Raw genomic sequence first — 27644 nt, 5'->3', positions numbered from 1 at the left:
AAAAGCTATTCAAGGACACACTTCTCTTACCAACAATCTTCACTCCCATCCCCCTCCCCCTCCCATCCCTCTCCCCCTCCCATCCCTCTCCATCTCCATCCCCTCCCTCTCTCACCCTCATCCACCTCCCATCCTCCTCCACTTCCCATCTTCCTCCATCTCCCACCCCCTTTCACCTTCTAGCATCCTTCATCTCCAATCTTTCTCCATCTTCCATCTTCCTCCTCCATCTCATCTCCCATCCTCCTTCATCTCCCATCCTCCTCATCCCATAGTTTGTCTCCATTGATGGATTCTGAGCCAGACATAAGAGAGCCTGGGATATATCTGTGCAGAAAGTGTGAATCTCAGCCCAGGAGTGAGATTTTTCTGAACCTGTCTTACAGGATGGAGCTCATTTCTTCTCTCAGTCTGTGTTCAGGAGGAAGAATACTAGGATGATCTCCATTTAAACTTGAAAATGTAAACTTTGACATCCTCATGATGCCTTCTTTTCTCCAGAATCTTCTATGGCCTGGGGCTCAGTGGCTGCTGTGGCAGGTCACCCCACACTCGATGGCTATCCTAGTCAACTCTGTCTGTCTGTCAACATGGAACTTCATAGGCTGAGTCTATTGAGCAAGTGAGGTGCAGTTTTTGTTGGGGTTCTGGATGCTTGGAAGTTAATGTCAGAGTACAATAGTCTTTCAGTTCATGTGAGGGTTCTTCCTGGTGTACTGTCTTCACAAGAGGATAGGTAGTAGGTGGCAGGGAGAGGAATGGAAAGGGGGGAAGAAGAAGAGGAAGGGGCAGGGAAAGAGAGGGCTTGCTTTTTCTTTTTTTCTTGCACGATGGCCCCATTGTGAAGACCTCCTTTGTCATAACCCCCCAGTTACCTCTAAGACACCCTGTCTCCACACAAAACTTCGCACGTCCCTTTAAGAAGAGCATAATACAGTCTAATCTGGTTTATTTGTTCATAGTTCTTGGAACTGAAAATATAAAGTCAAGGTACCATCAGGGCCATGCTGTTCTGGGGACTTCAGGAGAGAGCCCCCACCCTGCCTCCTACTCTTTCTGCTGTCTCTGATTTCCGAGGCTTGTGGCAACATCCTTCTCCGCCTCAATCATCATGCGACTCTCTCCCTTGTGTCTGTGTCTTGGCCCTTTCCTTTTGTCAGAGGGACAGCTATTATCCTTACCTCAATCCAGTATGAGCTCATGTTGTTAACTCATTATCTCATTCCAAGGTTCCTGGTGACTGTAGGTTAATTTGATTGCAGTCCCACTGGCTGATCACCTGGGGCAGAGGCTGCACAGGTGTCCACAAGAAAGGAGGACTGTGAATTTTCAGCTTGGCAGCCTCGAAACAAAAGAGAACAAAGGAGCATTTATGAAACACCCTGAAAGTAATTTAATTTAAAGTAGTTTAAATTTCCTGGCAATTATCCATACATTTCTCTAGACCCCTCCTGAGTCTATTTCTAGTTTTAGTGGTGTAGGTTTTAAAGACAATGACTTTCCAATTAATGCCATTCTTATGGAAAGATTATCTATTTTTATTTGCTTCTTATCAATTTTTTTGGGCACATCAGCTATCCCCCCTCTTCCCTCCTTCCTTCCTCTTTTCTGCCATTTCCTTCTCTTCATAGCCTCCATTTTCTCTGTCTTTGTTTGAGTGCCCTGCCCTGGACAGCTCCTGTTTGCCCTTAGAGTCCTACAAACAGCAACTTTCTCCAAGTTGCAAGTTTTGTCCACTTGGAAGTCAAGCACGGAAATTTTTTTTTCCAGCTTGTCAAAATCATATTGAAGGTGCCCATGAAGGTAGGAAACAAATGCCATTTGTATGAATAACCAGTCACATCGAAAGCAAGGGCCTTTGGAATTTGGTCAACCAATTCTGAATTCCAGGAGCCTTGATGTATAAAATCCTTTCTCCATTTTCTTCCCTACATGTTATTAAATGTAAAATTGTCGTGAGGGTTTTTTTTTTTGGAGGGGCCTGACATCTTTCTTGCCCTCATCAACCTAGTTACTTTAACTTTAGCTACTGATGGAAATTTTTATTCAAGAGCACAGGTATTTTTTTTTTTTTTTTTTCCCTCAACCCCCTGTGTCAGGACCTGTACTCAGCTAATGAGACCATTCTTTGTTTTCCCTTAAGGATCTTTTGCTTTTTAGGGCTTCATCAAGGACCCCAGCTGTTTTTCCTCCAGAACAGATTAAAACACTGGGTACCCACACTCTGCCAGGGGTTAGACAAAGGAAGTGAACCCTCATACAGATGTGAAGCTCAGTGTTACTTGTGTTGCAGGAATAGACATAGGGAGGCACTCACATCAAACAACGAGGTGAGGAATGGATGCATTGTGATTGGGGTGTCATGGAAACCCGAGGGGAGGCTGTCCTCACCAGGGATCAGTCAAGGACTCTGGAGAGCAAACTTAACTCAGAGTCAGGCTGTGGGAAAAGAGGACATCTGGGGCTGGACATGGCCTGGGGTTGCCAGGGAAGGGACAGGAGGAGCCACTAACAACACTCTGATTCTGATCACGGTGAGCTCTGTGTCCAGCTCCCAGCTCAGCTTCTTGAGCTGATGGTGTGTTCAAAAATGACCTTTGGGAGGGGCTGAGCGGTGGCCACATGTGATTTCTCTGTAATTGCTTCTAGTCTTCCGGTAAATCTGTCATCATTCCAAAGCCTGATGCACACGCCCACCAGAGTATGGCATGCAGCCATGACCGAAGGAAGTTTTTTATCCTGCTTAGAGGATTATTATCTTCCTCTAAGGATGTGTCATAGTTCTATTTTCTTAATTTAAAATTTTTATTGTACAGGTTACAGAAGACCCTACTATCAGGCAAGTCTATGATGGGTCTATAAAGGGTTTTATACATAATTCCCCATCCTAACAAAGTGGTTGCTTTTGTTTTCATTCATTTTTCCCTCTAGAATTCATCTGTGCTCTCCTACTGATCTCATTTAATTCATTTTTTTGAACAATTATTTTTAATCTTATTTATGTGAGTGCAGATTTCCTGGACCTGGAGTTACAGACGGCTGTGAGACACCATGTGGGTGCTGGGAAATTGAGCCTGGCTCCTCTGTAATAGCAGCTGGAGCTCTAACCACTGAGGCATCTCTCCAGTCCTCCCTTGTTTTACAGAGTGTTCCTTCCATTAAATTCTAGAGCCCTGTCTTGGTTAGGGTTTTACTGCTGTGAACAGACACCATGACCAAGGCAAGTCTTGTAAGGATAACATTTAATTGGGGCTGGCTTACAGGTTCAGAGATTCAGTCCATTATCCATCAAGGTGGGAACGTGGCAGCATCCAGGCAGGCATGGTACAGGAGGAGCTGAGAGTTCTACATCTTCATCTGAAGGCAACTAGCAGAACACTGGCTTCCAGGCAGCTAGGAGGAGGGTCTTATAGCCCACACCCACAATGACACACCTATTCCAATAGGGGCACACCTTCTAATAGTGCCACTCCCTGGACCAAGCATATACAAGCCACCACAAGCCCATTCTCATTTTTTAAAAGCACTGTTGCATAGTGATGCGAGGATGTGGTTCTTTGTGGTTCTTTGTATGCAGTAGCACAATATTTTTCTTTGAATAACTAAACTAAAGAAATGTCAAATTTATCAGGGCATCTCATAAAGTTGTTTGTTTTATTCTTCTTATTTTTAAAAGAAGGGGCTTGAGTAGTCAGCTGGTTGGGTTAATCCAGTCATAACCACCAAGGTGGGGTGAGACCCAGGTTGGAAGCAGCCAGATTAGCAGAGGTCTTGGAGAAGTTCCCTTGGAGTGCTGGCCCTGGAGCCTGTCTCCATGGAGACTCTAGAAGAGAGTCTGTAATGCTCTTAGCCAGGGTGGTTAGGACAATAACAGAGTGTGTGGGGACAGCAGGTCATGGTACTGAACCTATATATCACCTGTCGGCTGTTTTGGCCCACTGAAATGGGAATAATAATGATTAAAAATGAATAATCCCACACTGCTTGAGTATAATCTAAACTTTCTTGAGATGCTAAAATAGTTTTCTTATTGAGTCTAGAACCCAGAAAGTTTAACCATTAGAAAGAGTTATTGCCAAATAAAACCAGGTCTGTTCCTTAATATGATTTATGGTAAGCGGCATAATTATCAAACTATATTTTCCATGTTTATTTATGACGGCTCAGTCTCTCAGGCAAGTGAACAGCCTCGAGGCTCCTGTGGTGAGAAATTAATTTTGGACTTGTAATTTTAAGTCGAGGAGTTTAAGAGAGTTTACGTAAGCACCAACAAGAGTGGGGGGAGCTCAGCAGAAGTCAAGGGCTCTCGGGAGTTTCTCTCGTGAGATTTATTAGGACCCCCTTAAGTGTTTGAGAGCATTTTCCCTGTTAATGAGGTCTATCCGTTGCTTTTTAAAGGAGCCAGATATGTTGAATTTATGAACATATTTTGAAATATTTAAAGGGATGTAATTCAGTAACTCATTAAAACTCCCTCTTGAAAATGACATTAAAGGGGGAGATATATGAATGAAGCAGTAGGAGTTTTCCATCGAGCAAGGAGCTCTGGGTAAGAGCAGACCTTTCTCCATGTTTGTCTCAATAAGTCCAATTATTAAACACAAAATTCAAAACAAGGAATGTGGGAATCTTTTTTTTTCTTTCTCCTGCTTGGATGGAGCCTCAGGAAGAACAGTGGTTGACCTGCCGTGGCTGGGAGAATGCATACCAGGTTGCTTAGGTGACCTGCATCAGTGGGAGCCAAGGAGACAGTAGGTACATGAGTTGGAAGCAGCCTGGAAAACTTTTAGGACATGGTTCTGAGTGTAAGGAGAGGGAACGAGGTATAGTTTCTAATCTCTGCAACACAGTCATCCCTAACCCATCCCTTTTGTCTTTTGCTTTTTGTTTTTGCTTTAACAGGAGAGTGCTCTACCTAGTTGGGAAGGCACCTTTGCTGGGGACCAGGGTGGGACAATGAGAATTAGAAGAAAACTATTACCACACAGAGCTGGTGTATGGGGAGGAGTGGGTCTCGGGAGGGGATGTCTAACAACGATGGTGTCAAGAAGAAAGGGCCTGTTAATGAGAGGGTAGCACTGCTACCCAGGCCCTTTGGTATCTTCATTGAACAAAAAGAACAGACAGATGTACAAGTTGACAAACGTCTGCCAGGATACACACGTCTAACTTGTTCCATCTACACATCTTTCCTTTCAACTCTCCTACTGTGTAGAATATGCAGGGGGCCAAGCCCTCAGAATTGCCCAGCTCTAAAGGAGACTGGCCATCATCCACAGGTGAACAGATGTAGCTGGAGATAATTATGTTAAGTGAATTAAGTCTGTTTCAAAAACACAAGTATGCTTGTTTCGGTTATTTGTGGTTAGGTTATAGAGACATAAAATTATATGTGTACATGTGACATGAAAGCAGATACAAAACAGCCTAGGGTGACCAAGCGGACTAATGGGAACATGGGAAAAGGAAAGGGGCACAAATACTCAAAAGTATGTTATATAGTTATTGGGGTACCTCATGTAATGTAGTACCCCATGCAATAAAAAATAGAGTTTTGTAAAGAAAATATCTTCTATCTGTATGGATGTGGCGCCTGACAATAATACATTTGATGGATTATAGCTTAGGCAGGAAACGGAAAGTGGAACATCTAGGAGGCCGAAAGGATTCTGGGAGAGTGCCAGGCAGGCGATTCACCTGGAGAGATGTGCCGAGACAGACAGACGCAGGATCCCCGGGGAACAGGTAAGCAGCCACATGGCAGAATGTGTACTAGAATAAATAATTTATTTTAAACTATGAGCTGGTTAGAGAAGAGCCTAGCTATATGGCCAAGGCTGTTGTAAATATATTTTGACTCTGAGTTTTATTTTGGGGAGCATGGGAGTGGAAGGGAGAACTATCTAACTTCTACAGAGTTTAACAATAAGAACCCACTTTAAAAAAAGGACAACTAGATTCTAGGCAGGGGAGAATCTTTATGGGACACACTCTTCAGACTGTTTTATCCTCAGCATCTGATCCCACTGAGCAGTCTTGATGACCACTGGAAAGGGGCGGGGCCAGGAGTCTCCACTTTCTGTCCCAGCTCTACAAACCAGATGGCGTCTACTACACCAACGATGTCACTTTCTTTCTGGTTAATGATTACAGAATAGAGGTCTAAAGCTGGTCAGAGGGCAGAGCTACCCTCGCGTTAACGTAAGCATTCATCGTTTACTCCCAGCCTTTCACAGTGGGTTGGATGATGCCACTCAAGAATCTTCGTACCCTATAGACCAGGGTCTTTTGGACTGTCTTTTGCTGTGATGTTCTGATGGTTTTGACTTCTCCAGGGTAAGTTACAACTTAGTGCACAGATAAACAAACACCCCTCTGCTTTTAAACTGAGACAGGGACAAACCTTTCTCGGTTGGGAAAGGCTGTCCTCAAAGTAAACCAACCTGTTGGGAACCCAAGACAGAGAAAGGGCGCTGGGGGACTGTTTAATGGGAGAAGGCATGGCAAGCTCAGACCTTTGATCTGAGGTATGAAATGAACACTAGTCAGCAAGCACCACTGGTTTTGTTTGTTTGTTGTTTTCTTTCCAAGCTATCTGTTGTTTCCCATCTTAGCTGTAAGGTTATGATGGTATCCTCCTTAAGAGTATGTTGGGGAAAGCAAGGGAGCTCCCAGCCCCCTCTCCTGCTTCACCACCCTGCCCCCCCCCCCCCCGTTGCCCAGCGATGTAACATATTACATATTCTAATTCCCATTCTCACACAAGCTCACCCACACACAATCATTTGGAAGCTGCTTTGGTCTGTCAAATGGCAGAAGAAGTGAACCCAGGAGGTTGGGTTCATATTCCTGCCCAGACACCATTCCGCCCATCGATCTTAGTTTTCTTCATGAGTTTATAGAAGCTCCAATGTACAGGTGAGTCTGAGCCCGCCACCCTTAGGCTGTCAGTCACCCTCAGGAGCACCTCTATCACTCCTGACTGATCTGATTGAAGGCCTTGGCGTTGGTGGTGACAACAATCTGACCTTAAACCTATGGATGCTGTTCCTTTTGACAGACAGGAAGCAGTGGTGGCACAGGGGAGGGGTATTGACACAGGACTCCTGGGGCCAAATTGGCAGCAGGAGGGAAGGGTTGGGAACAAAAGGTGTCAGGGATCCTTTGAGGATCCTCTGCTGGGATTGGAGTCCTGTCTTAAGGACAGAGTCCCAATAAAAGTCACCTTGGATTGTTTAACCCAACTTCAGCCTTTCTGTGCTTCCAACCTTTAAGCCCCCTCCTCCCTGCCACTTAGAGGGCAAGCCTGCAGACATGACACCCAGCCCGGAACTTGCCTGCCGCACAGAGAGGGCATATATGTCCCAGAAAATATGCTGGAGGTAGCAATGGCACACAGAGCTGAGAAGTCTCTTTTGCCCTCCCCTTCCCAGGAGCGGAGGCATTTTGATGAAAATATTTCTGCTACCGTCTCTGCAATTCAGCCTTCGAAGTCGGCTCGTCATAAAAAGGGCAACTTCCTCACAAAAACGAACCCACTCAGCGATTGCTCCTTCTGGGAGTTTGCTTTTGTTCCACGGAGTCACTTTATCTGGAACTTCAATTTTTGGATCACATCTGTCGCTGAGGTATTTATGGTTATTTTGCTGTTTGTTTCCTCTTCGATGAAGGGCCCAGAGAGAGGGTGACCTCTCGATCTCTAAGTTGCTCTGTGACCTTTGACATCTACTCTCACACGGGAGTACACAGGGTCCATAGTTACAATTACCTCACTGAATGATGAGACCTTTACACCAGGATCTAAAAAGGACCTTCAGGGCAAAAGCCCCTTCATCATCACCTTCATAGCAACCTTCCTTTATCTCCCACCAGGATCTATCATATCCCTGAGGAGGGATTTGGGAGAGGGCACACAGACAGGCTTCTCAACTATATAGCTGTGAGCAGTAGGCTGGCCTCACTTGCCCAGAGCTGGCTGTTCCATACCCACCGTTGCCTCTGCATCTTCTAGAACACTCTTTGACATTATGGAACCTACCCATAGCCAGGTGGGCTTCTCTGCTTCAACCAGGCCATGCTCATTCTGGATCCTTCTCTTGTTAGCTTTACCAAGGAGCATTTTTTTTTTTCTAGCATATACTCTCCGTTACTGCTCATGCTGACGGGGCCGTTCAGCGAAGTGCATATTTAACTTGATACAAATATAAAAACTGCATACATAATCTTAAAATCATTCCACGGTGTCCACAGGGGGTCAACTCCAGCCCCAGGTGAAAGTCTCTTCATGGTCAATCTCTTTATACAAAATATTGCATTTGCTCGCAGGTGAATTGTAGAGAATCTTCCAAACATTTTTGACATTACTTTGTGGATTCTGTATACTAGATAATACAATGCAAATATTATGTAAATTATTGAAATTATTGCCATACTGCCTAGGGAATACTAACAGGGAAAATTACTGTATTGGGCATATTTGGTGCAGAACAAGGTCCTCTAAGCAAAACAGTTGCCCCCTCCTGCAGGTCAGCTGCACTTGCTTGTTGAGATCTCACTCCTTAAGACTGGGCTTGTTGACTGACATGCCTTCATAGAAGTGGGTACCAGGGCCATTGGCTCCTGACCTCAGATTCCAGCCACTTCTCTCAGGAGTTTGTATGCAATTATGCTCTAACATGGCCACACAAGTCTGAGAAGGTGCAAGTGTCTATAGGCTGAGGTTAACTAAAGGGCTCCATCTGTGTAGCTATAGGAAGTCATCATACATGTTGGGTATCCATTCTAAATGCTGCTGTGATGGGGTCCCAGGATTCTGTCAGTAACCCCTCTTCCACTCTGAAACTAAGTCCAATCAAATGACTAGTTTCTGTAGTAGTTTGAATAGGAATGGCCCCCATAAGCTCAAGTATTTGAATGTTTGGTCACTTGAGAGAGATTAGGAGGTGTGGCCTTGCTGGAGCAGGTATGGACTTGTTGAAGAAAGTATGTCATGAGGGGGTTGGGCTTTGGAGGCTTCAAATGCTTAAACTAAGCCCAGCATTTCTCTCTTTCTGCAGCCTGAGGATCTGGATGTAGAACTCTCCAGCACCATGTTTGTCTGAGCCCTGCCATGCTTCCTGCCTTGATTATAATGGACTAAACCTCTGAAATTGTAAGCCAGTTCTAATTAAATGCTTTTATAAGAGTTGTCACCATCGTGGTGTCTCTTCACAGCAATAGAACAATGACTAAGACAGTTCCCCAGAGTGTGCCTTGGCAGGATTGCGCTTTGGTTTGTTGTTGGGACCTTAGGAGGACGAGGAGACATTGCTTATGTCTCCCCCTCATCCCCACCCAGGAAAGGAACATTCTCAACAAAGTTCAATACAGGCACAATCTTTCAGGATATTTTCTATACACCGATGATTGGGCCTTTGAAGGTGGGACCTCCAGTTATGAGGGGCCATGTAGGGGGTGGTTCTGATGCTAAGGTCCTGTTTCCCAATTGGTTCTGGATCCTTCAATAAAGATGCTATTGGCCAATGAGCTGGGTGGAAGAGGTGGGACTTCTGGGTCCCTGCAGGCAAGCTAGCAGACACAGGGGAGAAAAAGGGAGAAATTTACCATGCTTCAGAGGGTGAAAAGGTGACCAGTCCTTTGAGATCTTGGTCAGAATGGGCAATGACCACTCTGTCCGATTATGCCTGTGGTGGTAGGGGAGGTTTAGGAGTGTCCAGCCATTGGGTTAGCAAAGGCATTTTAAGATTAACTGGCATGTGTGTATTGTATTTTATCTGTGAATCCAAGGGAATCTGGATGGTGTATGATAGCACGGTCCGCCTGGAGCTTAAAGCAGGGTAGCAAAAACTACATGCTATAGGGCCATTTGTGGGTTTTTTATTTATAGCATATATATTGTATGTGGTCTGTGAGTGAGTATGGATTGTGACTGCTGTCTTCTTTACTTGGTGAATACAGTAACTTGACAATGAGTGGAATTTAATGATTAAAACAGAAACCAAGTGGGCCAGTTTGTAGAGGACTCTTCAGAGCTAATGGGAAGGGCAGTGAATTAAAATGAATAGATTTGAAATAAAAAAAAATTTTTTCTCAGATAAAAGTTGGGAGCGGCTAACAGAGTTTTAAAGGGTCTGAACTATTTAATCTCCTCCCTGGCAGCAGATAACAGGGCTGGCTTTATTCAATGCCCTGAGTAGATGTGGCACCAAGTAGGTCTTACCAAATGCAGCCAGGCATCAGAAGAGCCCACCTTTCAGCCCTGCAGAATGTAATGCGATTTAGAAATGTCTGGTTTGTTGTAAATTAAATATTAATGTATATTTTTGATTTGATTGAAAAAACCCAATGATAACAAGTTGGTTGATTTTGCAGAAGTTTGAGAGATTGTATATGTCTGGTCCATATAGGATAACGGAGATGCTTATCAAAGACATGGATGCTCTTCTAAGGGAGGAGAAATCCAACTGAAGTGTTGATCTGTTGGGATACTGCTGTAAAAGAAGGCATCGATGAGAACACAAAAACTGAAATCTAAAGGGATCCAGATATTTCCCTGGGATACCCCAGAAGACACGTCTGTACATCGTGTGCCTGTGTGTGTGTGAGTGTATCAGCCCCAACCTGGCTTCTTTTTCTAACAGTCTTTGCTCGGCTTGGCTCTGGGATCGGCTGCTGCCAGCCCCAACCCAGCCTTTCTCTCTACCCACCTTTGCTCCCTGGAGTTGACTGCTCCACCAGTCCACTCCTGGATGGGTCATGTTACCAGCACCACCCAAGACCCTTGAATCTAGGATAAAGGACACACAGTCAGCTCATCACTTTACAGCTTGCCTTTTGTGGATCAATTGCTGGGTGCAGATACCTCCCACCTGGAAATGTGTGCCCTTACCAAACCACCATCTCTGTCTCTCCATCTGTTCCAAACTCAGTGGCCTGTTCCAATCAGCCCCTGCTCTGGCATCTCTGGCAACCTACCCACAGAGAAGCCACAGGCCCTGGCTGCCCCAAGATCTTACATGATTGCTGTGTGCTTCTTGTTTCAATGCCTGGCCAAAAAGTCCCTCTCTCTTTCCCTGCCTCTCCTTTTTCTCTTGGGACCAGGAAGTCCTACCTGTATCTTGTGCCCAGTAATTGTCTCCTGGCCTTCTTTATTGTCAAATCAAGAATCAATTAGTGAACTAGACCTTAGATTCCGCACCTCCCCTTACACATGTACATGTGTGGGTAGGTGCACATGTATGAATGTACTTGTGTATGTGTTAGATCAAAATACAACCTTGGCCCTTGTTCCTCAGGTACCATAGACCTTGGTCTTGACATGGAGTCTCTCACTGGCCTAGAACTCACCCGTCAGGCTAGGTGTCTGGCTACCAAGCCTCAGGAATCTGCATCTCTTAGCTTCTTCCCCCAGCTCTGGACTCACAAATGTGCACCACTGTGCCCAGATTTTCAAGTGGGTCTTGGGGATAGAGTTCAGGTCTTCATGTGCAAAGCAAGCACTCTACTGACTGAGTCAACTCTCCAGAGCCTGTACTTCCTTGCTTATGGGTTCTCAACTCAAAGCCAGGGAAGCCAAAGCTTGTGGAGAATAGACAGGAAAGCTGTCTGCCTCCCCATGCAGGTTCTATGTCACCAACAATGACCATTAGGGCACTATGGCCCATTGGGATCAATTCTTTTCATTTCAGAAGCATTGAATAATTTGGTATTTTACACAAACTATTTCTTAATTTCAGATTTTTGGTATCTAATTCAGAATATTCCTTTCACTAAACCATTCCAACCCCTATCTTCAAATAATTTACCAAGTATCACTTAGTAGATCCTAACTCAAAAATCCACCTCTGCTCACACTTCACACATGCATCCAGTTTCCAGTCAGTGGTTACTGTTCAGACATGTAAATTTAATTTTATCCTATTTTCTGATTTTCCATGTGAAGTCAGAAATATGAATTTTACATCCAACCGCACAGTGTTCCCCAAATGCAATACTTTCTCGGGATACATTTAGCCTATGAAACTGGCCAGTTTACAGTGTCCACTCCTGTCCACTTTGATCTGAGGATTGCCTATGGTATACATGGTCTTCTCATTGGAAGAGGTTAACTGAGGAGCAGCATTCTGGGAGGAGAGCCACTGTGATCACACAGGGCTGGTGTGAAAAACTGGGACATGAGAAACTTATATACACTAGAATCAAAGAAAGGTGTGTTGGTGACAATCAGGTTACACAGTGTGGGTCCCATCACTGCCTGGCCATTTCCCATCTACAGCAGACATCAGTAGTTGATCACAGCCCAAGGTCAACATACCCCATAGCACTTCAGACAATCATCTCACACGATGCACTGCAGTTAGGCCTGATGCAATCTGGACTCATGCTCTCCTTGTTCACACAGCTCTCCCTGGTTTTGTGGACATGCTCCTTCATTCATCCATACTGGGTGCTGTACAGGAAGAGTTCCTACGCAGACTCAAGACTTCCATCATTCAGAAGGCTTCCTATGGATGGCACATGCCACTTAGATCAATGGTTTTTCTGCACCTTTTCTGTTTATGCAAATGCTATGGCTACGCCGAGTGCCTACTTTTACAAGATGCTTGCGTGCACACACAGCTCTCAATATATGTTCTGCTCCTGGAGTCTCTGATGGGCATCTCCAGTGCCGGATGTTCACACTGGTTGGCCTGACTCATGCTGGGAGAAATAATCATATCCTCGTTTACGTGTTGGGAGAGGATGTGGATGAATGCCCCCTTCTGATTTTCTCTGGACTTTATTTCATGTGTCTTTTCCCTTCGCTGCCTTGTTCGTGCATCCATGTGCAGTGGAAAATCACAGACCTGAGAGCAGCTGTGTACCGAATCCTGTATGTTCTTCAAGTAACACTTCAAACAAGAGCTGATTTGGGAAACCCCGGGCCAGATCCCAGGCACAGTGCATTATTACCGTTATCAGAGGCATCCCTCCACTGTCTCTTATTTCTGTCTTTGTGCCACTTTGACATTCATGGTGGGTCCAAGATGAACGAACGTTCCATGAACAGATGATTCGTGTAGTTACCGAGAGGAGGGATCCGAGGAAATTTCATGCCTCATGAGAGCTCAGATTTAATGTCAAGGCTCTCAGAGGAACAAACGACTGATGGTTTTCTGCACATGTCCCTTTGTGCAGGGATGTGGATGGCTATTTCTAGATCTCCACATCCTAACCTCAGTGTGTTGCTTTTGTGGGACAACACCAGCAGAAGCTGAGTTGGACACAACTCACTGCTATAAATTTCATCAACAGATGAAGTGTGCTGCAGCAACGGAAGCAACTGGAAGTGTTTCCAGAGGTAGAACTGTGCTCTACATGTGTTCTGGGGCTTGGATCTTTCTCAGAGGAATGGATATTTACTTGTGCAAGAGAGTCCCAAGAGTCTGTTGTACCAAGACACAGGAGAAAATATGCAGTGTACAACCATCTAAGAATACATTTAAAGCACCTATATGTACACTTCACAGAAAAGCTAGTCAGAGAATTGTAAGTTTACATTACAGCAAGTCCCATGAATGTGTCTGTTCTGGCATGCCAGGAGACAGAAGACATATTTATGTAGCCCGGGACTTGGTATCCATGGAGTAGTGTTTATAATTCTAAGTTTGCCTCTTTGATTTTCTGAGTCACTGAGTCTTGGATTGCTCATCTATAAGATGCACTTAAGAGCCCAGGTCACAGGGACTTGGCAGTGAAATGACATCATGTCTGTGTGAGCATCATGCCTGACCAAAGTCACTGATGCCTGAGAAACATTAGTTGTGTGGATTGGTCATCAAAAGTTGGTTCTATCTGAGCTAGGGACAATGTCTTCAAGATGGAGAGGGTTTATGGAATGATACTTTGGGGACCGTACCTGTGGAAGGACAGATGGGACAATGCTGATGAGCAGTGAGATACTATAGAAAGCATTAGTTGACTCCACAAGGACATTTTGTGGCAGGGTGGCCTAGGGGATTTCCCTAGTGAGGCTGAGCTAGCCAGGTTTTGGAATTATGGTTTCTGCATCAGTCAGTCGTCAGATGCAGCTGCCCAAGAGAGGACACAACCTTGGCTGAGACACTACTCTGCAGCTGAGGCTATTTCAAGAGGGGTGGAGAGATACCAACTCAGCTGCCTGCTCTCCCAGCATTGGTATGGCAATGTTCCTGTCCTTGAGAGGCAGGCAGGGTGGCCTTTGAAAGTTCCATGCTCAGTAAAGGATGGTGGTGACAAGGAAGGTGGTATCCATGAAGGGAGTATAATAAGTTCACACAGAATCAAAGATTTTCCCTAATAGGCTGGGATGATGGAGACAGAGAAAGCCGCTCTCCTTTTCGCTTTAAAGCTGCCTGCCATCCTCCTGTCCTGCCCACTTTTCCCCAAAGCTGCCTGACTGAGCCTTGGCTCTGATCTATTTTAAGGTATATTTTTAACTGAGTTCAAATTGGGTCTATGTGGAGTGCCTGTTTTGAGCACTTGAACAGTTTTTCTAAGCACCCCACACCTTGGCCCATGATGGGCTCAGGTAAGCATGGATCACACTGAAGCTCCCTTACAGTTCCACTTGTGCTAGAGAAACAGCCTCTTGAATCTCATTAGTAGATTCTTTGCTTCTACCACCTCTCCCCCCACCATCACCATCACCATCACCATCACCACCACTACCACCACCATCATCACCACCACCACCACCACCACCACCACCACCACCACCACCACTACCACCACCATCATCACCACCACCACCACCACCACCACCACCACCACCACCACCACCACTACCACCACCACCACCACCACCACCTCATTACCACCACCATCACCACCACCATCATCACTACCACCACCACCATCACCACCACCACCACCACCACCACCACCACCACCACCACCACCACCACCAGTACTGATATCAAGTTTAGTGCTCATGAAGGAAGAAGCTGGTGGGCTGAAGAGATGGTGCTGTTTCAGAGGACCTGAGGGCAGTTTACAGCACCCACAATGGCTGACTCACAATTGCCCTTAGCTCCATATCCAGGAAATCTGGTCTTTGGGGCAAACACACACATGTGGGGCACAGGCGCACGTGCACACACACACACACACACACACACACACACACACACACACACACACAGAGAGAGAGAGAGAGAGAGAGAGAGAGAGAGAGAGAGAGAGAGAAAGGAAAAGACATAAATGAAAAATAATAAAAATAAATCTTATAAAGACAAAAATAAGATTTATATGGCTATCTGAAGTCTTGTATATACATGTCATGAGCGCACATTGACACTGTCTAGGAAGGCAAACACCCGAGCCAGTGAGAGACATTTCTCATTCCAATCACCACAGCCCTAAGATAAAAAAGACATACGTCTCTCCTTTTCACTGACACCATTGAAAGTTCAACTTGCAAGTTCTTTAGCTCATGGATGAGACTATTGCAGAGCCAACCTTTGTAAATACATGATCCGTGTCGTCAAGAGGGTCAAATAACAAGTCAATGGGTGCTGACCCATTTGACCATGTACGTAAGGTGAGGGACTGTACAAACAAGATGGTTGCCAGCTCTGTTGTCTGCCCAGAGTGGACCAGAAAAGACATAATACCCATGTTGGAAGGGTTAAAGCTAAGAATGAAGCAGTGGTGGGCACACCGTGGATTCTGTAGGCTTGAGCTCCATCTGACTCCAAGCATTTGGTTTAGGAGTTACGACTGCGTGCAGCCACGTCTGCGACTAAAAAGGACTTAAGAAAGGACGTCTTCCCCAGTGTGCTCATAATCACAGCCTACACAGAGCCCATGAACACACCGTCCCAGGCCAAGGGCCCACAGGAATAGAACAATCACACCACTGGGCCCATGGAAGGGAGCAGATGAAAGAGAGAGATGGAAGCCCAGTGACCCGGATCCACATGGAGAAAGAGGTAGAAGGTTTAGATCTAAGTAGGAGGGATATAGAACAGGCTAAGAGGAGATGGAATTTAAAAAAAAAATCACATACACAGTGGCTCACCCCAGAGTTCTGCAAACCAGAAGAACATTCTTCATTCCAGCTTGATTGTGTTTTGTCTGAGTGCTCACCAGACTGATAACAAGGTATCTACCTGGCCTCTCATCCAGAGGCTTCAGGGGAACAATCTGTTCCAGCCTCATTCATGTAGTTGGAAGAATCCGGCCCCTTGCAATCAGATTACTGGGTTCCCCATTTGCCTGAGAACTGTCATTCAAGTTATCCAGTTTTCTACCTTCCTCGGCCATTATCAAAGAGAGCAGCAGTGATGCTATAAGCCTTTGAACTTGTTTTTTTTCTGAGACTGATATCCTCTCTGGCTACTGCTTTCATCAGCTACAGAAAGCTCTTCTTTTAAAGGGTTTTTGAGACTGGTAATTTCCAGCCAAACTGGAAAATATCATTCAGGAACTGAGTAGGTTAGCAAGTGGGTAATGCATACTTGAAAGAGTGAATAAACGTGGCTGATTGGCCACTGAATAGACTCTTTGGATTTTACCTGTTAATATTTAATTAATGGATCACCCGATGATTTCCTTGGATTATAACAGTATCATGTAGGTTTTAAAAAATGCACCGTGTGAGTGCTTTGCTTGCATATATGTATGTGCCCCATGTGTGTTCAGGACCCACAAAAGCCAGAGGAGGGCTTCGAATTTCCAGGAACTGGAGTTAGAAATGGTGAGCTACCGTGTGGGTGCTGAGAATCAAACCTCGGTCCTCTAGAAGAGCAGCCAGTGCTCTTAACCACTAGGCCATTTCTACAGCCTCTCAAATACCATTTTGTAATGTGATTATTTGTCCTACAGACCATCACACTCATATATATATATATATATATATATATATATATATATATATATATACACACACACACACACACACACATACACATGTATATGTATACGTATATGATGTATATGTGTACATGTATATGATAATGATGGTGATTAGAGGCCAGAGGTCCACTTTGGGTGTCTTCCTCAATTTCTCTTCATCTTATTTTTTGAGACAAGGTCTCTATCTCGCTCAACTTGAAGTCTCTCTGAGTTGACTATACTAACTGGGCATTGAGCCTCAGGGTTCCTCTGGTCTTCACACTCTTGGCACCAGGCTTATTATATATTTGGAACATTTTCCGCTACTAGGGTTCAAAGCTCAAGTCTTCATACTTGCACAGTAAAGCATTTTATTGACTGAGCCCTCTCCTCTGACCCATGGCCCCTAAGCATAAGACAAATTATGAGTGTGATGGTTTGTATAGGCTTGGCCCAGGGAGTGGCACTATTTGGAGGTGTGGCCCTGTTGGAGTAGGTGTGTCACTGTGGGTGTGGGTTATATGTTTCTCATCCTAGCTGCCTGGAAGTCAGTATTCTGCTAGCAGCCTTCAGATGAAGATGTAGAACTCCCAGCTCCTCCTGCACCATGCCTTCCTAGATGCTGTCATGCTCCTCCCACCTTGATGATAATGGACCAAATCTCTGAATCTATAAGCCAGCCCTAATTAAATGATGTCCTTAAGAGTTGTCTTGGTCCTGGCGTCTGTTCACCGCAGTAAAACCCTAACTAAGACAACGAGTTTTTGAAACACAGATAACTCCATTCACAGCTCACTTTCGTTTTGCAGGATTTTTCAACACAAGAACTGAAGCCTTTGGCAAAACGATCTGTTTTTATTAAAGTGTGTGATGGGGTTGGGACCCTGTCCTTGAGACTGACAGCTTTCATGTGGCGCCTTCACGGCATTGCCTTTCACAGACACCAACTGCTCTAGAATTTCATGGGCTTTATTTGTTTCCTTTACTTAAATATTTACTCCCAGCTTGTCCTAAGCTAAAATATCCATGAGAGGATGCGTTTGATGGGCTAATTACATTTCCCCTAACATACAATTAGAGTATAGCTACCAATTTTGAAACTAAAAGCTCAAAAGCAAACAGAGCAAGGTGTTAACATTCGTAGAAACGTGCAGGAAGATGCAACTATTTTAATTCTTTTTTAAAAAAACGATGTATTTATTTTCATGTGTGAGTGTTTTGCCTCCATGTATGTCTGTGTGCCATTGGTATGCAGCAGCCATGGCATCCAGAAGGGGTGATAGATTGGTACATAATTGGCGCTTGTGAGCCACCATGTGGGTACTGAGTCTTGAACCCCAGTCCTCTGCAAGAACAGCCAGTACTCTTAACCACTGAGTCATTGCTCTAGCTCCTGATTCTTATTTTTGTATACAATAAACAATAGGAAAAAAACAATGAGAATCAGTTTTTTTTTTTATTTAAGATTGATTGTGAGATTAGGAAAAACCTTCATTAAAAAAAGGATATAAGTGACTGTAAGCCAACAAGAAAGTGTTAATTTTGTCAAGATTTCCTTTGTGTGCAAGAGTTGGAATTGGCTGACTCTTATCCTTGAGCTTCTCCAAGGCTTCCAAACATGGCTCTAATGATACTGCCTGACCGTGTGTTCCCTGTCTCTGACTCTTATCTCTGATGTGATTTATAATAACTTATCTCCGAGTAAATTCTCTTCACATAGAAACAAAGGAGCAAATAAGTGGAAAGATCCTGAGGAAAGAACATGTGGCCTCATGTGCCTGCATCCACATGGACACACACACACACACACACACACACACACACACACAGCATTTCCGCTGTGGATTGCTACTAAAGCTTTGCCAAATCCTGAATCACCAAAGATGGCTGGTTGCTCTGTCTAAGGAATGGGCTCTGGGGACCACACCCAGATTTATGCCCTTGGTTCCCTCATGAAAGCACAGTGTGCCTGAATTTCTCTGTGTCTTGGCTCCCTCTTCTATGAAAACAAGGCACTGATGAGGGAGGTCTCACTCACATGAGTCATTTTCTCCATCTCCTGTTGGGTCCTGATGCAAGTTTGTAAAGGAACACAACAGGCAGGTTATTATTGTAACTGAGAAAATTCCATCTTAGACAGAAAGGAAAGCAGAGAGGGACAAGATCGGACTTCCCACCAGGCAGTGTGTGTTTGTTTACTACAGTAGTCTGCCTGAGGATGCTTCTCCCCTGAGCTTCCCTCATGGACTAGAAGTGGAGGCAGGAGGTGGCAGAGTCACTGGGGAGGAGAGTATGGGTGGTAGAGTTACAGGTAGCATCTCTCCTGCTGTTAAAAGTAAAGACAAAAGCAGAGAAATTGGTTTTGTTGGTGGGCTAAGTAAGATGTATAAGGCTCCCTGACAAAGAAGATGAGGTAAGGTAAAAAGATTTCACCTGAGGTGGTAGGAGAAGTGGCAAATAATACAGTGTAAATTTGCAGGATGCACCCCGATTGGCTAGGAGTCTACTAACTCTGCAGAGCCTCAGTGGCTCTCCATCCCACCACTGCCTATGCGGGCATGGGGTTTCTCTCTCTGCAAGGATGGCTCCAGAAACTCGCTCCTGGAAATGTATGCCTAGTAATTAGGGATGGATGTGGATGGAGGGAAAATTTCAGGGGGAGGTTGGTACTTCTGTTATTGATATTCTTCTGATGTGGCTCAGTAATGGGATTTCCTGGAGACTGAAGGCCATGGAATAATTCAGAAATGCAGATCTGTTGCATCTTATGCTGATGTGATGTTAACTTGAGTAAAACAGCTGGGACATGGCCACACACATTTTTAGCATATGAGACATTAGGCTGCTAATTTCCAGGGGTGTTTATTTATTTTCCATTGTTGAGGTGTGTGTGTATGTGTGTGTGTGTGTGCACATGTGTGTGTGTGCACATGTGTGTGTGTGCACATGTGTGTGTGTTTGCATGTATACGCATCAATGGATGCTTGTGTGTTTATGTGTATGTATGTGTGTGCTTGCATGTATGTGCATTTGTGCATGCTTCATGGGTGCATGCTCCTGTGTGTGTGTGTGTGTGTGTGTGTGTGTGTGTGTGTAGAGCAGAACTTGACATCAGGACTGATCCTCTATTACTCTTCCACCTCACTCACTGAGGCAGGGTCTCTCCATCTCAGAGCTTGATGTAGCCAGTCTTGCTAGCTGGCTTGCTTTGGGAGGTCTCTCTGTCACCTCCTTCCTGGACTGAAATTACAGATGGGCCACTGTATCACCAGGCATTGACATGGATTTCTGGAGATCTGAACTCTAGTCTTTATGCTTGTGGCAGAATCAAACCCTCTAATCTCTGAGGCATCTCCTCATACCTTTCATGACCTTTAAAAAATCTATACCTATACCTATATCTATCTATTTATCTATCTATTCAGGCAAAATACTTATATAAGTAAAACAAAAATTTTTTTTAAAAAAAAATCAATGAATTTTTCATTAATTTTGGGAGCATTGATTCTGAGTCGTTTCCTTCTTTAAAAAACTTTTTTCTTTATTTTATGTGTATGAATGTTGTGCCTGCACAACATATATATATATACCACACATGTGCCCAGTGTCCCTGAAATTCAGAAGAAGGCAGTGGATCCCCTGAAACTGAAGCTATAGGTGGTTGTGAGCCACGTTGTGGGTGCTGGAAATTGAACCTGGGTCCTCTGGAAGAGCTGAGAGCGCTCTTAACCCCTGAGCCATCTCTCCAGCCCGATTCTGGTTGTCATCCCTTAACAGCCATGAGGCTGGAATGTGTCCTAACAAAAGTATCCCAATGCTGTGGAAGGGAAAGGAAGTGAATGTCAGATTATATGATTTCCAAGCTGAGTAAGAAACCAGCCTCTCTTCCTTTCTCTCTCTCTCTCTCTCTCTCTCTCTCTCTCTCTCTCTCTCTCTCTCTCTCAGCTCAAATTCTGGGAGCAATGTGATCTTTCTCACTTATACTGACATAATTCCATCTCCCTTTCCCCACAACTTTTATAAGCCTTTGAGACTCCAGTATCCTGACCTGGACACCTACCACCAGTGTGCAATGACCTGTTTCTAATTCACTTCCCCTGCTACAGGACTCCAGGCTGGGATCTAGATTTCACTAGAGGGCCAGGAACTCTCTGGGAGTCTAGAATCCCATTATGACTTGTGTCCTCATCCAGTCTTCCCACCCACCATCCCTCAGGCCCTGTAACGCCTCAAATGTCCCGTCCTAACTTTCTCTTTCTTTCAGGATAATTTGAGTAATTTTTATTTCTGTTGCGCAAACCACATCCCTCCTTATCTTCAGCGTTTTCTCTTGTGTGTGGGGGTTCCCTCTTTTATCTGTGTCTCCAGTAGTCTTTCTTCCAAAGTTATGAAGGTCCCCTCCTTGTCCCAGTGGACCATTCTGTGTTATCTAGCATCTCTATATTTGATTGTCTTTTATACCCCCCTTATCTTTCCTGCCATCTATTTTGGGGTCCCCTTCTGTTAGGAGTATGGTCAGATGCCTTCCACAATTTTTATGCTCTGTTGAGATTAAGAAATCTTCCTTGTCCTGATTTGGCCACACTGTGCCTTTTATTACTTACAGGTTCCTGTCTGTATGTTTTGTGCCTGTGGATGGATTGTCATTTACCTGAGAATGGAGACGGCACTGTTTACTCATGACATAGGGTAGAAGAAAGAGAGGATGGCAGTTTCCTTACCCAGGCCTCTGCATGGATATTCTGTGAAAGGAATGGTAAAGGCTTAGGACCCCCAAGACCAAGTTCTCAGCACAAAGGAGATGTATTTGCTCCGGAGGGACAGAGAACGGGGAATAAGAGACAGAGACAGGACATAGAGAAGAATGGGAAGAGAACAGGGAGAGGGAGAAGGGCTTTTTTGTACTGTAGGGGAACGAGACCAAGCACTGCCTCTAGATAAAGAGGAGTCAGACATAGCCCAAAGGAAAAACTGGTGGTTTATAAAGATGAAAGGGGAAACCTCATGTTAGGATGAGGTGTTTAATTTAAGTTGGGCATGTTAATTGCATAGGCCAATGGGGGCTTTTGATTGCTGGACTTCAATAGCTGGACCTTGGTAGTCAGCCTCAGGAGGAGGAAGTGGTCAGTATGGAAATAGACCTTGGGGGCTGGCTAGCTTCAGGAATATAACCTAATGATGTTTTAGCAGAGCAGAAAAAAAAAAACCCAAGGAAAAGAGAGAGGCTAGCTAGAGCCACATGCTCCAGGGGGCTACAGTCCCTTCACTCTGGACTTAGAGCAGTGGTTCTCAACCTGTAGGTCGAGACCCCTTTGGGGGGGGGTTGCCCAAGACCATCAGAAAACACAGATATTTACATTACAATTCATAACAGTAGCAAAATTATAGTTATGAAGTAGCAAAATTAATTTTATGGCTGCAGGTCACCACAACATGAGGTACTGTATTAAAGGGTCACAGTGCAAGGAAGACTGAGAACCAGAGACTTAGAGGAAAGGAATGATTTGCCTTTGATGTCTGTCCACAGGGTTAAGCCCCAGCCATTAAAGTTAGGTTCCTAAGTTCACTAGATCCAGAGGGAGTCAGACCCACCTTCAGGAAAAGAGTTTGTTAGAACTGATAACAGGATGTGGTCTGAAAGAAAGCACCTTAAGGTCCTTGTGATTGAGAGAGTCCATGAAGAGAATCTGCCATGAGGAAACAGAGCCAAGGTCAGCCGACATCACCTGTCACAGATACTATGTTTTCTTTTACTTCAGACCAATGCAGGTGTTTAAAAGCCCCAAGGGCATTCCTAGATAAGTGGCCTCTGGAGATCCATAGACTTTTCTGGTATGCGATGTAAATGTGGTTCCTTGATCTGTCTGTTAAGATCATCCTGGTTTTTAGGGCTTTGATGTTTGGAAGGGTCCATTCCCAGGAGGGGTAGTACTTGCTTTCAAGACCCTCACCAGGGAAAGAAGCCGAAGCTGGGTATCACCTGTCAGCTACTCCGGGCTTCTGGCTTTCTGGGGGATCTTGGGTTAGGGTGACTGCCTAGGGGGAACTACAGGCTTTGTCTGTGGGACTAACAAAGAATTGTTGGTACTAGAAAAAAGATACGGACAGAAAGTGGAAACCATTGAAGAGAGACAGGGCACTGAGAGTGACTGCTAGAGAGCTGAGGCAGGGGACTTGAAAGTACTGATAGAAAGTAACAGTTATAGATCTGAGGTTGGGCTGACCTTAGGATTTTGAACACAATGTAGCCATTACAGATGCTCAAGGCAGCTATGAGAGTAAAGCAGATACAAAGAGAAAGACCAAAAACGGACAAACTTGATAAGAACAGATGGGGTCAGACTTTATCCTGGGACTCTGGGAGTCTGGGGGTACTTTATATGGTTCGGGGCGCGGGGGTGGGGGGGAGGAGGCATCTTCATGTAGACTCGCTGTGCTAGCTAGTTTTTTGTCGACTTGGCAGAAGATTAAGTTATCTGAGATGAGGGAATCTCAATTAAGAAAATGCTTCTATAAAATGGGGCTGTAAGCAAGCCTGTAGGGTATTTTCTTAATTAGTGATTTGATGAGAACAGACCCAACTCATTGTGGGTGTGGCCACCTTTGGTTTGGTGATCCTGGGTTCATAAGAAAGCAAGCTGAACAAGCCATGGGGAGCAAGCCAGTAAGCAGTACTCCTCCATAGCCTCTGTGTGAGCTCCCGCCTCCAGGTTCCTGCCCTCACAGTTTTAGGGATCGGTGAGGGAAATAAATCCCTTCCTTCCCAAGCTGCTTTTAGTCACAGTGTTTCATCACAGCAACAGAAATCCTAAGGCACTCCCTCTCCTCCCTGATTGGTCCTGCCTGGCTTAGCAGTTGCAATCTCTCGGGGAGAGGGTCAACCCTGGGATCAGGAACCCTTTTTAAAGGGAGGATTTGATGCAACCAATTCTATCTTCCATCTTGTAGGACCTAGGAATTGAACCCAGGCCATCAGGCTTGGCATCAAGCACTTTTATCTGTTGAGCCATATCAGCAGTCCATCCTCTAGCTTCTCAATGGCGAAAGGCTTTTTTAACCAGCTCCTGTGTTGTCAGTTGTAAAGATGGGGTTTCATGTATGTGACCATCCCAGAACAAAAGCATCTTCTGAATATTAAGAAAACCCCACTGCATCAAACACCAACTGCTTCCTAGCTTCCTTATTAAATTTGGAGCCCTGTTCAAAAGGCAAAGGCTCAGAACAACTGGCTCTTTAGGAAGAAAAAAAAACCACTTAAAAGGCCCTCACAAATTTGGCAAGCGATTCCAGACTTCTAATGTGCCTCAGAGCCACACATTAAAAAGTCACAGCTGCTCACAGCTGTCCCTAATCACAGTTCTGAAGCTGGGCTTCAAGTCATTTGTTTCCATTATCTTTCTCTGTCTCATGGTGGATTCTAGAAGGGCCCAGAGAACCAATTGCAAATTTCAGTGTAAAGTTTTCATCACAAGAAGTTTTCATTCACATGGTGAAGCATTCTCACTTACCTGAACTACACGGGTCAGGTACTAATGAGAAATCGGATTGACACATTGAGAGATTCACTTTGTACTTAATATTAGCCAGATCCAGAGACGACAGGGGTTTGCAACACCATTCACTGTCCTCATTAGACAAGTTCCATTTATTTTGTCACATGCCTCCAGCACAAACCTGCAAAGGCACAGTATGGGACTTTGAATATCCATCAGTGGCATTGGGGGCAGGCACAAAGTCATATCTCTTTGATGCCCACAGACAAGGAGAAGCTGCTTCAGTTATTAAGGATGAGAAGCTTGGATTTGGCTCTACAGAGGCAAGTCAGAGCCAAGCTGCCCCAGGTGTGGAGAATTCTGAGGAAATACCAGCAGGTCTTAAAAAAATTCCCATAATCCCGTAAGTGTAGTCCTGCAAAGCCATGTTCATCCAGGATACACTGTGCCTAACTTCTTTGAACAGTATACAAGATGAGGACAGAAGAGTTTATGGACAGCATGGTGGCTAGAACCACCCAGGAAACACACCCCCTGGGTATACCTGTGAGGAATTAGCTAGATTAATTTAGCCTCTGGGTATACCTGTAATGGGTTTTCCTAATTATGTTAATTGAGATGGGTAAACCCACCCTGAATGTGGGCGGCACCATTCCCTATGCTCAAATCCTGCTCTGTGAGAGTGCAGACTGTGAGGGGAGCACCGGCATCCATTGTTCTCAGCTTCCTGGGGGGTGCAATGTGGCCAGATGCTTCAAGCACCTGCTGCCATGGCCTTTCTGCTGTGATGGTCTGTATCCAAGGACTGTGAACCAAGACAAACTCCTCCTTCTTCATTGGGCTGTTCTTATGGGGGGGGGGGTCTTTAATCACAGCAACAGGAGAAATAACTTTTCCAGTTTATACATCTTATTTATTTTATTCTAAAAATGATTCTTTGTGAATCTTCATCATGTATGTGATGGAATATGGTCATATTCCACCTGCATATCCTTGTGATGTTCCCAACATGCTCCATTCGCATTCTCTCTCTCTCTCTCTCTCTCTCTCTCTCTCTCTCTCTCTCTCTCTCTTAAATAATAACACACTGAATCCAATTAACTTTGTTTTTATTATGAAGACTGTTCTTGTTTCATCTCTGTTGTGATAAAACACCAGGATAAAAATAACTTAGAGAGAAAAGGATTTATTTCAGCTCACAATTCCAGGTAATAGGCAATCTTTGTGGGAAGTCCAGGCATGGACCTTCAAACATCACATCCCCAACCAAGGGTAGAAAACAATGAATACACACATGCTCACTTGGTTATTTGTGCTCCTCTGTAATTCTCCACTCTTAAACAATTCAATATCTCCTGCCTAGGGGATGGTGACACCCACAGTGGTTTGGGTCTTCCTAGATCTATTAATTTAAGCAAGACAATATCCCATGCACATGGACAACCTAGTGTTGACAGTTCCTTATTGAGATCCTAGGTGATACTAGGTTGACTCAGGTTAAAAATTAAAGCTAAGTATCACAAAGATAGTACATGTTTTTACATAAACATGAAAAGTGAAAATTATCCATGACCAGCCTCTGTTTAGCCAAAGGAGCATCTTGAAAGCATTCTAGCAAATGGCCCTTGTCCTGTCTAACAATACCTCTTGGTCCTTAAAACATATATTTTAAATATATTTTTAAATACATATTTATCCTCAAAGATCTGCCATTTGAGTTTCTATTTATAGTCCCATCATCCTTGCAAATGGTGACTTAAACTATGAGTTAGGAAAAATAGATACATCTTTTACAGGATACTTTGCTAAACCTGAAAGAAAATTACCATGATAAATATGCTTTGATTATAATAATCCTTTCTGGAATTGTAGAGCACCTGCTCACTTGGGATGGCACTCCTTTGCCCAGTCTTAAGGCCTGGACCTATCCACAGCAATTTATCAGTTTTCCAAAGCCTTAAGCTCTCCATTTCTTATAGACATACATCCCTGTGCAGGTTGGAGCTGTCTCTGCTGTCTCGGATGCTAAGCCGAGCTCACAACAAAGATTTCCAAGACTGTTGGAAAACATTGTTTCATTCAGGACACAGGCTCCTGCTGTGTGTGTCACTTTCTTATAACCCTTTTCCTTTCTACCCTTCATGGGCTTTTCTTTCTTCAAATTTCTATCCTGCTGTTCAAGGAATCATTTGTTTTAAGTTCTGTAATGGATTCCTACTTCCCAGACACATATACCATAGAGACGCACGGGATTTATTCCAGCAGACATCTTCCCTCCAGTATAGAAGCCAAGAGCATGGACTATCGTGTTAGAGTACTTGGTCCTTGCATATCTTGGGAGGAGTCAGGAGTGACCCCTCAGAAACCATGATAGAAGTTATGGAATATTTTCTGTTAGTGATTGATTATGTGGCTCTGTTGACTGAGGCAGTCTGTCAGACTCCCTGTACATTACAACAATTGTCTATCTGCCCATGACAATAAACCCACATTCACACCAAACAAAGATCACAACTTAGTTTTGAAGTCAGCAAAGAACCTTTCTTATGTACAACACTGTTGGAGATTAATAAGGGGACATATGTGAATTTATATTTTCTTTGTGAGCGTGTGTGTGTGTGTGTGTGTGTGTGAGAGAGAGAGAGAAGCCACAGCACACACATGGATGTCAGAAGAATTGGTTCTTTCCTTTCATCATGCAGGTACTGGGGGATTGAACTCAGGTTGTTGAGAGGCAAGCACATTTACTCCCTGAGCCATCTCACGGTCCCTGGTTTTTAAATTTCCTTGATATCCAAGAAGGGGAAAAGTTGATCATGTCTTTGTGTGTCTCTCCTATACAGAAACCCTGAAAACTGAGAACAAAGAATTTTGAGTTGCAAAGACTTTTGACAGAAGAAAATAAAACAAAACGTAAATTTAAAAATAATGAATTGGTGAGGAATGCACGGGAGAATGGTGGGTGTATCAAAGGGCACAAAGACCTCTTGAAGTCACAGAACAGAGGGCCCAGAGGCAAGGGCTAAGGGTGTTTATAGAGCGTTTACCTAGCACATGAAAGTCCTGTGTTCAGTCCATACAATTGCATAAACCAGGCATGGTGGTGCATGCCTACACACCATCACTAGGGAGGGAGATACAAAAGGTGCAGAAGTTCAGTATCAACGTTGGTTACATTAAGAGCTGGAGGCTAGTCTGAGCTACAAGAGACCCTGCTTCAAAAATAATGCAAAAATTAAAAAAAAAAGTTTCTGAAGTGGCCCATTGGAGTTTAGAAGAAAACAAATTATTTGAATA

The 27644-nt window shown here is 44.3% G+C and overlaps 1 long non-coding RNA gene across 2 annotated transcripts; it reads left to right on the top strand.

Annotated features, from left to right (window-relative positions):
- The first annotated feature begins 6190 nt into the window (after positions 1–6190).
- Positions 6191–11358, top strand: LOC143437468 (uncharacterized). Of its 2 annotated transcripts, XR_013106925.1 has the most exons (4): positions 6191–6336; positions 7434–7628; positions 9057–9151; positions 10407–11358. It is a non-coding gene; the product is annotated as an uncharacterized LOC143437468 (long non-coding RNA). The 2 variants fall into 2 exon arrangements; XR_013106924.1 differs by lacking the exon at positions 10407–11358 and having other exon boundaries at positions 9057–9187.
- The last annotated feature ends 16286 nt before the right edge of the window (positions 11359–27644 follow it).

Source organism: Arvicanthis niloticus, chromosome 24, assembly GCF_011762505.2.
Source record: "Arvicanthis niloticus isolate mArvNil1 chromosome 24, mArvNil1.pat.X, whole genome shotgun sequence".
Lineage (NCBI taxonomy): Eukaryota > Metazoa > Chordata > Mammalia > Rodentia > Muridae > Arvicanthis > Arvicanthis niloticus.
The sequence above is the reverse complement of the archived record's forward strand: the minus strand, read 5'-3'. Positions and strand labels throughout refer to the sequence as shown.